Here is a 13678-nt window from a genome sequence, read left to right as displayed (position 1 = left end):
GAGAGGAAGGTATATGTGTCCTGGGATCACCCACGGATCGTGTAGACACCAATCAAATGCTAGAAGGCAGCACACAAGGAAGGATACTGGATTGCGCAAGCGCTGGACATAATAGGTGAAAAGCTTCCGTTAGTTGGGATAATTTATCGATTATATTATCGATATCAATAGCGAATTTCTCGGAAAGATTTCGAAAACAACGATATAGAAATGAGCTACACCTAGTCTATAGGCCGGAAATCAACCAATATTACGGACACAACACGCGTACGAGAAAAAATAATCAAATAATTTTGCGCAATAATCTACATCGCCGAAAATCATTTACGGGAGGGCGCCCGGAAGTCAGGTCACCGAGTACACGCCTGTACCCGTCTCGGCAGGGGGGTAGGTGTCTACCTCAACTCGGCAGGCGGGGGCCAAAAATCCTGAAACGGGGTTATGCAATTCTAAACTTAACGGGAAGTGAAACCTTGAATTCATAAAGGCGAAAGTCGCACAAATTTTAAGTCGATTTATTCGAAAAAACATTATTAAATAGCGTTGTTTGGAGGGAATCAGGGGCTTTTTCGTTCTAACTTGGTTGGAGTCGGTCTTCGAGATCTTTGGCGTCGCGACAGTTTTGGCGTGCTATTTTTAAACTAAACTTATAGAGTTTTAAATGTAGTGAAGTTGTGAGTTTTGAAAATCAAGGTATTTTCATGAAGTTAGAGTGCTTTTAATATTAATCGAAATAATTGAAGTGTTTTAAAATTTAATTAGATTCAACCAAAAAAAAAGGGTAGACTCATAATTAGCCAATACTAAATTCACGGGTTGGAGTCTCTTGGTTTGGACTAATATAGAACGATGAAACTCAACTGCAGTAATGTTTAATAATAACGCGTGTGCCATTAGAGGAGGAAAAAATAGAGAACCATAATAATTATCAAATGACCTGACGAAAACGGCTAAGACAAAGTTCTAAATTTATTGTGAAATTGAAGAGACAGTGTTTTCCTTGCGAGCACGGGAAGGATTTTAACGGTCTACACGATATAAGAATTTAGTGAAAAAATCGAAGTGAACGTGGCAGATAATATATGAAAGGTTCTAGGGAGGGGGAGGGAGTTTGGGTAGATCTCGGCAAATACTTACTTAGATACTCTAAAATAGTCGATAGGGAGAGATATCTAGACTAGGTACAGTGGAGGCCAACAAATACCTATGCATGTCAACTATCAACTTACGGTTAGGGAGGAAGAGATATTCTATTGAAAGAAATGATCCGCTTAAACATTCCGAAATCTAGTATTCGGTAATTTATGTGCTATCTACGGGGCGGCGTATGAAAATAGAAATTTTAGCTAGGAAAATTAGATACAATATGGTTATAGTTCCTACTGGCGAGTAGACGGGTGACATAGAAAATCGATTTCGAATTTAATACGAACCTTTAACGGCTTAGGGGCTTCTACTCATACCTACAGTTCCTGGACGCGGATTAATGTACATGTCGTCGATATCCCGACTGGACTGGTAATATAACGATTTTGGGTGAGTGATCTTGCATGAATATATATTTCCAGAACGTTAAAATTGCGACGAAGATGGGGCTGCAACTGATAAAATAGTATCACATTTAGAACTGTTTGCTTGCTTCTAACAGCTGTGTTTAGCACGAGGCCAATGACCTACTTATTTGTAAGCAGTTAGTGGCGACACACGACCCAAACGGAAGAAAAGGGACCCCATAAATCACTCGACGTCCGTGCCTGACGACAAAAGTCGTACATTCTACCGAGTTGGCAGCCGCGCAGAGGCACCTCAAATCAACATGGAGGCGACTAGCTGCAACCAACTCCTGCTCAAAACAAAAAAAAAAAAATCAAATTAATAATATTTGTATAACCTTATATGTTCACTAACAAATTCCCGAATACCTTTGGCCTCGGCTTAGAACTCACCGTTGGAGTATGTTGTTCGTAAGCTGTCTTGAGAAAGCACACAACTTCCTCAGCTCAGAAGTTTTTCTACTTTCCTCATCACGCGATTTCGGGGCGTCAACGTTGTATGGAGAATCACGAAGAGTTCGGAAGGTCATCCCTTTTCGCGGGACCGGGTCGGATGAGAGGACACGAGAGGCAGTATGAAAATTAATGTCAAGTTGGAATGTTTGGGCCTTGGTTCGCTGCGAAGGCGTTTAATTGAACGGGCTCCAAGTCTTTCAAAATCGCGTGGAGGGGACGTCGGCGTGATGAACGAGGGTTCAAAATCGGAGGACGAACACATACTAAAGCGGGGTTTACCCGGAGGTTGATGCAACTCGACTGGAAAACCCTCGAGATCCTTTGCAGCAACCTTCGTGAGGTGGATAGTAGGCCTGGCGGCTAGTGGACGTTGAAAGCCTCACCAGAACAAACCTATTTGAAACATGCACGCGTTTAGCATCATGATAAGGGACGCAATGAAAATTCCCCTTTTACAGTCAGTAAAGTAGTCCGTCGGAGGAAGCGGGGCGGGGTGATTTGGGATATTCCAACAGGTGCATTATCTCTCCCTCTGACGTGAGCGGTCCGGAGGTGTCAAGGCGACTATAAGAAGAAGTTAGACCAGACCTCGGGGAAAGCCAGACACGTATTGGTTCTTGGGGTTTTGCATTTGGAAGAATAGCGACCATTTCATTTGGGGCAGTGAGGTGCCGACCCAGTTTGCAAAAAAAAACCTTTTTTTCTCGTCATTTAATCCGTTCCCATCTCCTTTTCTCTCGTTTCCACTTCCATCCGCAACACCCAAAGTTTACTAACCACAGCTAAATCCATTTATCTAGTTTTAGTACATCGTTACAGAGGTCGACGAGAGAGTCCCAGTACTTATGCGGAAACAACACACTATTCAACGAAGGGTTTAATAGCCCGTACACAAGAGGGGGGGGGGGGTACGGTTCTATGTCACAATCTAGAATTTATAAACACGGGGACATTAGGTAAGGGCGGGGATACAAGGAAATTGTAAAGATATGATATAAGCTGTTAGGTCGATTAGTAATAGGGTCCAGTATTCGAAAGTTAGGTGAGACACGTACTCGTTCCTTGTAGAACTCGCTGAGGGTCGATGGACGTTTTCCCCACGCTTTGGCTAAAAAGAACCGGGAGTTACCACAGAAAGGAGACATTAAATACCTACCACCCCATAGCGGGGGGGGCTTCGAATTAACAAATCACACAACGTGAAGTTAAGGGATTTATTGTAGATCAACCCCAAAGCGTAGGCCTTATTTTACTGTGTGCGATACCACAGGGGCGGGGAATATTCAGAGTTAGCTAGGCCCAGCACGATATCGTTTTGCAAAAGCGAAACTGAACGCTGGAGAGAAGGAGGTATAAAAACCTCATTCAAGCGAGTTAGGACAATTAGGAGGTCGAGTCAACACATTTGGTGCCTTGAGAACCAGGAGCCGAGAGTTTTACAAGTTGGGGTGGCTTCATTGACCTTATAAGCGATAGAGGTACGAGTATGGTGTCTCAAGAAAAAAAAACATGTCAGGAGCGAATAGAAAAAAAATAGGTCGAAACGAATGTGGGTCAGTTGTAAAATAGTCTAGACAGGTGAACAAAAATTAAGCTGGACGCACTGTTAGACTCTAGTGTCATTTATGATTTAATTACTTACGATGGAGACGGCGAGGCGCCGGACAATAGTGGAAAAAAAAAGGTTACCTACTCTTACGTATCTACAGCCGGTGGTAGATTTATCGCTCTGAACACGGCAGGGATGTCGGTCGGCTGTTTGTTGGAACTCGTGTGGCGCCGTTTTGGGTAAAGTCGCCTCAGGCGCGCCGTACAAATGAATAAAGAGAATTAATACACAATACGGTAGTTAGTAATGAATAATATAAATTGAGTACTTTCACGAGACTAATAATAAAAGGGAAAGGTTACACAGCTAAATGGAAAAAAAAAAAACGTAAGCTGATGTTAATCAACATTTCATGAGAAAAAAAAAGAGAAAATAAATAAATAGACAAGTTAATTACGGAATCTTTATTTGAGTGGAGATTTGTATTAGTTGATATTGCGAAATGTACGCCAACCTTCGATAAGGAAAAAATATACAAATCAGTTAAATGATCATAATTTGAGAAGGGCTCGCATTTAGATGGTGAAACGTAAAGCATCTGACTAGTATTTTGTAGACCGCTTGAAAAAAAAAATAATATGAAATGAATATTATTCAAACATTTTAAATGCCTTACGAAAGTGGGTAAAAACCGTACTAATATCGGTTTGTCGTTTCGAAGAGACCTATCGATGGTCACTTGAAAATTATTGCAAGCTAAAAGGAACTAATAGACCTTTTCATGATTTACAACGGTCGGGTCATAAATCTTAGAAAGAAAAAAATATCCACCGAGCATTTGCGAGACGATTTGTAGTACATAAAAACGGTTTGTTATCTTTGGATAGCGTGATATTAAGGGGAAACCTAACCGGTGAACATTTTGAAGGAAACAGCTTCGAAAATACAAGCTTTCATACAAAAGGGATCCGTCTATCCTCTTAATATAGAGTTAAACTTCGCAATGGGTGGTGATAACAGATAACAGATATTGTATGAGCTTTTGTACGACGTAGTTTGGAAACGTTATGCGTGCAGACATCGGTAGTCTCGGAATGTGTATATTACAAAATGGTCGGTAGACAACGGTTTTTCGATACCTAGCAAGCAATATAAAGAGGGAGAAAGTGTGGGATAATAATAATAATAATGTAAACCGAAGACTAGTGAGATTTGACTTGGTTACGAATCGGGACAGCCGGGATTGTGAGAGAGGGAAGATAATAATTATTTTGTTATGTTTTCGTAAAGGTTTAAATTAAACGTAGTGAGTACAAGCAGGGATACAATACGTTTGCGTACCACGACGAGTTCATTGAACCTACAGTGAACATTACCGGTGATTACTATTACATGTTTTCGGTGAAATAAATGCAGTGTTCTTGTGAAGTGAATAGTTACAACCATTGGATATAATCTAACTTATTATTTGAATAAAGTGAAAACAGTGATATTATGAGAAAACTACAGCGTGAAATAGTGACTAAATTCTGTGAATAAGAATAAATAAATCCGTTTCAATTAGTTCAACAAGTAAACAAAACACGTTCGGTACAATACGAATATTAAAACAAAAGATAGGTAGTCTCGCAAAGCTACTACTTGGATGACTTAGTCATATTTTTTTATTTTTATCTATGTATTTTATGTAAATTTAATCCTGAATTTATATTTTATTTTATTTTAAAGAAATTTGTATTTATCGATTTATAACACATTATATTAAAGGCACTGCTGAAAACCAGCTACATTCCCGGAGAAATCCGGAATGTACAGCTGAGCAGTTGCCCTTTTGACAATATAATCATCTAAATGTATGTGTACAAACTATATGCAAACATGTAAAAAATTATTGTCAAATAAACGTTTTTATTATTATTATTATTATTATTATTATATATTTGTGCGGAAATTTCGATGAACATCTAGGACACGTAAGTGCAGTTTTAGGGAGGTTGCGTGTCCAATTCAATAAACCAGATTTAATCCAATTCAAGTTTTATCAAGGCTTATTGATAACCGGCCACACATACGGATTATTATTTATTAAAGAAAACGAAAAAAATTATAGTCACGCGAGAATTCAAAAAAAAAACAGGAAAAAAAAAACCACATGCAAAATAGCTACGCGTTTTAAATAGATTCAAGTTGCGTGCATATAAAAGTGGAAAAAAAAAAACATACAACCAAAACTTCAGTCAGGTACCCATAGAACTTTGCTTCGACCCTTTGGGGGTGCAACAAAAACTTAGCCATAAATGTGTAGTTAAGAGGAAACACGTTTACTGACGAAGCGCCTAGAATATAAGGCAAAATTACGAGTTTTGTGACAAATGAAACCGTGTTTCGTCTTAATGAAATCACGAGTGGTAGGAGGCGGCAGATTTATGAATGGCATTGTGCCTTACGTTTTGTTTAAAGGCATTTGAGTTAAGACACGTACAGGGGCGAACTTCGTGAGAAGCAGATAAGCCAAAAATTAACGGAAGATTGGAAAGAAAAAAAAAGGGAAAGACCCATTCTAGAATTTATTTTGCATTTAGGGAAAATAGGAACATCTCCTCTTAGGGAGGTAAGGGGTACGCAACCTTTGGAGTACGAAAAAAAAAATTTGAAAAGGAAGAAAAATGAGTCATCTAAAACTATTGTTAGTAATGATTTCACCAACTAAACACCAAAACGTGTCTATCCGCTGTAATCCTTACTAAAGGGAGGCTGTAATGGACCTGTTTGGGGTGAAATAACGTAAAGAATTTTTTTTTTCATAAATTAAAATACGTTCAGAGAATAGGGAGGAACGAACAGACTATGGACATCTTTGGGACATACTAGAAGCTTTATTATAGAAACCTACGTCGGTAATAGGTGTTAACCACGTAATAATTGAAAAGAGGCGTGATGGAGCTCAACGAATCAGATCATTCCCAAAATCAATTAAATAATTTTTCGCCAATCACGGAGACTAAGGGCGGTCTAAAGACACGAAACACTCTAGGTTGATTTACTGTTGAGCTAACCTTGGGATCCGGTCTCACGATGCGTGTAAGGGCACTTGGAGAGCGACGATAAATTTGCATTCTAAGGTAGAAACGAAGCGATACCCAACCATCGATAACGAAACAGGGGGGTGACGGTTTGGCGAAAGAAGATGGTTTTTTAGAATGTTTTGGTCCAGAAGACATATTACGAGGTGATCCTCATAGCGAGAATTGTTTACGATCGCTGAAGTTCTGAGTGCTATTTCAAGTGTTGACAATGGACACGAATTTTAACTTAAGATGGGATGTTTGGCCGAAATTGCCTAATTATATTAACACGGGGGAGATGCAAGTGGGGTAATTAAGAAAAGACATAAAAGTTAATGGGTCACGAAGTCTTTGATTAACGATCAAAATTTTACGACCTTTTTTGCGCGTAAACAAAGTTACGAGGATAATATTGAAATTCCTGGATGAAGCGAGAAAAGAGTATATGGATTGGGCTAAAACTAGACGCAAAAAAACTGTAAAAACAGGGATGTACTGGGCGTAGATCACCGAAAAGAAAGGACCAGGAATCGAAAAGAAACCCGAAAGGTAGTTTAGCTCATGATGGAAGAGGTGTCACCGACTCGGGTAGTGGACAGCGATGGATTACGAAAAATTACCAGAAGATATGCGGCGGATATCACGAAAAGAGTCAAAACAGGTAGGCGAAATTACAAAAAACGTGTCGAATCAAATTTTGGAACGAATGCCTACGTATGTCATCACCGAGAGGAAGGTATATGTGTCCTGGGATCACCCACGGATCGTGTAGACACCAATCAAATGCTAGAAGGCAGCACACAAGGAAGGATACTGGATTGCGCAAGCGCTGGACATAATAGGTGAAAAGCTTCCGTTAGTTGGGATAATTTATCGATTATATTATCGATATCAATAGCGAATTTCTCGGAAAGATTTCGAAAACAACGATATAGAAATGAGCTACACCTAGTCTATAGGCCGGAAATCAACCAATATTACGGACACAACACGCGTACGAGAAAAAATAATCAAATAATTTTGCGCAATAATCTACATCGCCGAAAATCATTTACGGGAGGGCGCCCGGAAGTCAGGTCACCGAGTACACGCCTGTACCCGTCTCGGCAGGGGGGTAGGTGTCTACCTCAACTCGGCAGGCGGGGGCCAAAAATCCTGAAACGGGGTTATGCAATTCTAAACTTAACGGGAAGTGAAACCTTGAATTCATAAAGGCGAAAGTCGCACAAATTTTAAGTCGATTTATTCGAAAAAACATTATTAAATAGCGTTGTTTGGAGGGAATCAGGGGCTTTTTCGTTCTAACTTGGTTGGAGTCGGTCTTCGAGATCTTTGGCGTCGCGACAGTTTTGGCGTGCTATTTTTAAACTAAACTTATAGAGTTTTAAATGTAGTGAAGTTGTGAGTTTTGAAAATCAAGGTATTTTCATGAAGTTAGAGTGCTTTTAATATTAATCGAAATAATTGAAGTGTTTTAAAATTTAATTAGATTCAACCAAAAAAAAAGGGTAGACTCATAATTAGCCAATACTAAATTCACGGGTTGGAGTCTCTTGGTTTGGACTAATATAGAACGATGAAACTCAACTGCAGTAATGTTTAATAATAACGCGTGTGCCATTAGAGGAGGAAAAAATAGAGAACCATAATAATTATCAAATGACCTGACGAAAACGGCTAAGACAAAGTTCTAAATTTATTGTGAAATTGAAGAGACAGTGTTTTCCTTGCGAGCACGGGAAGGATTTTAACGGTCTACACGATATAAGAATTTAGTGAAAAAATCGAAGTGAACGTGGCAGATAATATATGAAAGGTTCTAGGGAGGGGGAGGGAGTTTGGGTAGATCTCGGCAAATACTTACTTAGATACTCTAAAATAGTCGATAGGGAGAGATATCTAGACTAGGTACAGTGGAGGCCAACAAATACCTATGCATGTCAACTATCAACTTACGGTTAGGGAGGAAGAGATATTCTATTGAAAGAAATGATCCGCTTAAACATTCCGAAATCTAGTATTCGGTAATTTATGTGCTATCTACGGGGCGGCGTATGAAAATAGAAATTTTAGCTAGGAAAATTAGATACAATATGGTTATAGTTCCTACTGGCGAGTAGACGGGTGACATAGAAAATCGATTTCGAATTTAATACGAACCTTTAACGGCTTAGGGGCTTCTACTCATACCTACAGTTCCTGGACGCGGATTAATGTACATGTCGTCGATATCCCGACTGGACTGGTAATATAACGATTTTGGGTGAGTGATCTTGCATGAATATATATTTCCAGAACGTTAAAATTGCGACGAAGATGGGGCTGCAACTGATAAAATAGTATCACATTTAGAACTGTTTGCTTGCTTCTAACAGCTGTGTTTAGCACGAGGCCAATGACCTACTTATTTGTAAGCAGTTAGTGGCGACACACGACCCAAACGGAAGAAAAGGGACCCCATAAATCACTCGACGTCCGTGCCTGACGACAAAAGTCGTACATTCTACCGAGTTGGCAGCCGCGCAGAGGCACCTCAAATCAACATGGAGGCGACTAGCTGCAACCAACTCCTGCTCAAAACAAAAAAAAAAAAATCAAATTAATAATATTTGTATAACCTTATATGTTCACTAACAAATTCCCGAATACCTTTGGCCTCGGCTTAGAACTCACCGTTGGAGTATGTTGTTCGTAAGCTGTCTTGAGAAAGCACACAACTTCCTCAGCTCAGAAGTTTTTCTACTTTCCTCATCACGCGATTTCGGGGCGTCAACGTTGTATGGAGAATCACGAAGAGTTCGGAAGGTCATCCCTTTTCGCGGGACCGGGTCGGATGAGAGGACACGAGAGGCAGTATGAAAATTAATGTCAAGTTGGAATGTTTGGGCCTTGGTTCGCTGCGAAGGCGTTTAATTGAACGGGCTCCAAGTCTTTCAAAATCGCGTGGAGGGGACGTCGGCGTGATGAACGAGGGTTCAAAATCGGAGGACGAACACATACTAAAGCGGGGTTTACCCGGAGGTTGATGCAACTCGACTGGAAAACCCTCGAGATCCTTTGCAGCAACCTTCGTGAGGTGGATAGTAGGCCTGGCGGCTAGTGGACGTTGAAAGCCTCACCAGAACAAACCTATTTGAAACATGCACGCGTTTAGCATCATGATAAGGGACGCAATGAAAATTCCCCTTTTACAGTCAGTAAAGTAGTCCGTCGGAGGAAGCGGGGCGGGGTGATTTGGGATATTCCAACAGGTGCATTATCTCTCCCTCTGACGTGAGCGGTCCGGAGGTGTCAAGGCGACTATAAGAAGAAGTTAGACCAGACCTCGGGGAAAGCCAGACACGTATTGGTTCTTGGGGTTTTGCATTTGGAAGAATAGCGACCATTTCATTTGGGGCAGTGAGGTGCCGACCCAGTTTGCAAAAAAAAACCTTTTTTTCTCGTCATTTAATCCGTTCCCATCTCCTTTTCTCTCGTTTCCACTTCCATCCGCAACACCCAAAGTTTACTAACCACAGCTAAATCCATTTATCTAGTTTTAGTACATCGTTACAGAGGTCGACGAGAGAGTCCCAGTACTTATGCGGAAACAACACACTATTCAACGAAGGGTTTAATAGCCCGTACACAAGAGGGGGGGGGGTACGGTTCTATGTCACAATCTAGAATTTATAAACACGGGGACATTAGGTAAGGGCGGGGATACAAGGAAATTGTAAAGATATGATATAAGCTGTTAGGTCGATTAGTAATAGGGTCCAGTATTCGAAAGTTAGGTGAGACACGTACTCGTTCCTTGTAGAACTCGCTGAGGGTCGATGGACGTTTTCCCCACGCTTTGGCTAAAAAGAACCGGGAGTTACCACAGAAAGGAGACATTAAATACCTACCACCCCATAGCGGGGGGGGCTTCGAATTAACAAATCACACAACGTGAAGTTAAGGGATTTATTGTAGATCAACCCCAAAGCGTAGGCCTTATTTTACTGTGTGCGATACCACAGGGGCGGGGAATATTCAGAGTTAGCTAGGCCCAGCACGATATCGTTTTGCAAAAGCGAAACTGAACGCTGGAGAGAAGGAGGTATAAAAACCTCATTCAAGCGAGTTAGGACAATTAGGAGGTCGAGTCAACACAAGTGTTACGATGCCACCATGATTCCACGGATAAACCAACCAGCGCGAATATCGTAAAAAAAACCCGGCTGTAAAACAAAATGGCAACATAAACAATTTCAATGAAATTCTGGATCTTTGTGGGCAAACTGCAAACTGCTGACGACCTCCGTGGCTGAATGGTAAGTTCCTTTACTCCAGACTAAGCTAATAAGCCTACAACTCTTAATTCCCTTACACCAGCCATAATTAGGTACACTTGAATATATTGTAATCGGTAGGATAGGTATCTGAAACACAAATATGATAAAGTTTCATTTTAATAATAATCCTAACAAAGTTACTAATTTACATAAACGAGCAAATAGGTTCGAGTGGCGGATTATGAGTTGATACTAAAATAACCCAAAACTAAAATGAGAAGCTTTTAAAAACATAAGACCCCGTAAAGAAATAATGTTGTCTTAATTTTACATCCCACTAGTCGTTTTATGTGACGTGTTTGTTTAAATCAGTGATTGCCATCCAGTGGGCGATTTAAGTCGCTTGTCCGGTGATCGTGAGCTAAAAGTGTTTTAGGGGGCGACTTTAATATGATTTTGGGCGACAGACATATTTGTGCACTTATTTTATTATAAAGACTAGATAATTCGGCGCTTTTTTGTTGTGATCTATGTTTGATTCCAAAGGCTTTTGTTTCATTAAATTCCAAAACATTTCGTTACAATTTTTTTCGTTGGAATCTAACTAACGATAAAAATCAACAGCATTTATTGGTTTGTCTTTGGGTTTAGTAAAATGTTCGCATGCGGCACTTTCTTTGAGAAGAAAAATATTATTGGAAAAGTGTACAATGTTAACCCAAAAAAATTAGGAAACTCCGGATTAGATAAAGACGTGTTGCAAAAATTTATTTGATTTTGGCTTTATACTGACTAAAAATGTTGTGAACACCGGGTCGGGGCTAATCGTACAAGTCTATCAAAATAAAGTACCTAGGCAAAAATGGAGGACATTGTGATCGTTAATCATTTTAAATGGTGACACCAAGATGGTTAAAAGTTTTAAAAAACTTACTACTAATAAACACTATGGTTTTCTGAAGATTTTTAAAAGCATTAACAAACGGTATTCAAAATTTAGAGGTAATTACAAGGAGATTATTCTACAGCATATTATTTAAATTTAACGTTCAAGTTAGTTGTTACAACAGTATAGAAAAAAAATTGTAGTTGTTCATCATAAGTTAAATTGCAAATTTTCCTAGGATTTTTCCTTTTTTCCAATTTTATTATTTTTAATTTAATAATTAGTATAATCTTAACACATTATAAATCAATCATTTGCAAATACATCCATAGTCGCTTGATGTCACTTGTATTGCAGTAAATTGAAATCTTGCAGCTCGCATTCAAACTTCTAATACGAAACATGATACACGTGGCCTAAATATTTTGTCAAATTTTTTATTTTTTTTTTTAGTATGATTTGTACAAAACGGTACTTACGTATTTATTCCATAAATATAATTATTTACTATAAATATAATAGTTTTGGAACTAAGAAATTTTCTTTGCTTTCTTCCAAAATATCAATTTAAAACCCTTTAAATGCCGGAAGATATTTTGCTTGGATGTACCTACCGTAAGGCCGTTAGCAAAAAAAATATAATATAATCCTTTTCTGAAATATATTAAAAATATAAATTGAAGACTTACCAAATATGTACACTGTATATCGTTTGTGTCGCCATTCACCAAGAAAAACATCACAAAATTTTCACAAGTTGTCCAGGGTTGTCACAAATTTTTAATTTTACTCGAATAAAAAAATATTTTAAAATAAATAGAAAATTAATAATTATTTTAATCAAAGTTATATACTTTTCACATCACGAAAAAAATAATAGGCTTCTGCCGTTTGGTACTCCTCAAAACAAGGTTCAATGCAGAGAGCTACTTTGCACTGTTTACACCGATACCTTGATTCTTTTCTATTTTCTTGGATTCACACATCTCGCCATTGGTGTAGCTTTTTTCTCAGCTGGTGGGATTTTTTCCATGAAATGCCTTTCTGTGAGTCATGATGGCAATTCCGGATTGTTTTTCCTTGATGCGCATGAGGGCACATCACGTTTATGTTCACTGATAAGTTGCCGAATCACCTCCAACTGAAACTGTGCTAGTGAAATCTTTTTTTTTTATTTTTTTTTATTTATTAGATAAAATAATTACATACATATTAAGGAAGCTTTAGCTGTCCAACTAGGAAATTTTCCCGTTTTAGGACAGCCAAATTGCCTGGTTTAGTTAACATTTGTACACGCTGCTGTTATGAATTATATTTCCATACTTTACATTAATAGTTACGCTAGTAATATAGTCTATATACATATATATTTATCAAAGTAATCAAAATAAAAACTTTTTCAGACATATTTGTACACCCGAATATTAGTTTTTTTTTATGAAAACACCTGATAAATTTTATCAAGGTACATGTAATAATATGCAATTAAGGAACACTGTATCAGGGTACATGATAACATATTGGATTAATTCAATTTATAGTTACAATATAAGAAAAATATTAGGTGGGTTTCTTAATTTGATCGCTGTTACTGTGCTGTGTATTAATTTACATAATCAAGGTACATATAATATAATATACATAATCAAGAAACATATAAACAAGGTACATGAAAACATATTGTATAAACATTATCAATCACAAAAATGATCAATCGCATTGTATAAATCAGATGCATGGTAGGAATTTTTTATTTAACTGCCAATAACAATGAATAAATGTGAGTACAGAACATTTTTGTTTATCTGTTGGTCATCATAAGTTCGCTTTCGACTCTTCCCAAGTCTAGAAGCCAATAATAAACTAATTTACGGAGAATGCTTATGCTTTTCGATTTCCATAAATCGGGT

Source organism: Hesperophylax consimilis, chromosome 5 (genome assembly GCF_061612785.1).
Source record: "Hesperophylax consimilis isolate HC1 chromosome 5, BYU_Hcon_1.0, whole genome shotgun sequence".
NCBI classification, from domain to species: domain Eukaryota; kingdom Metazoa; phylum Arthropoda; class Insecta; order Trichoptera; family Limnephilidae; genus Hesperophylax; species Hesperophylax consimilis.
Note: the sequence above shows the minus strand (reverse complement) of the source record.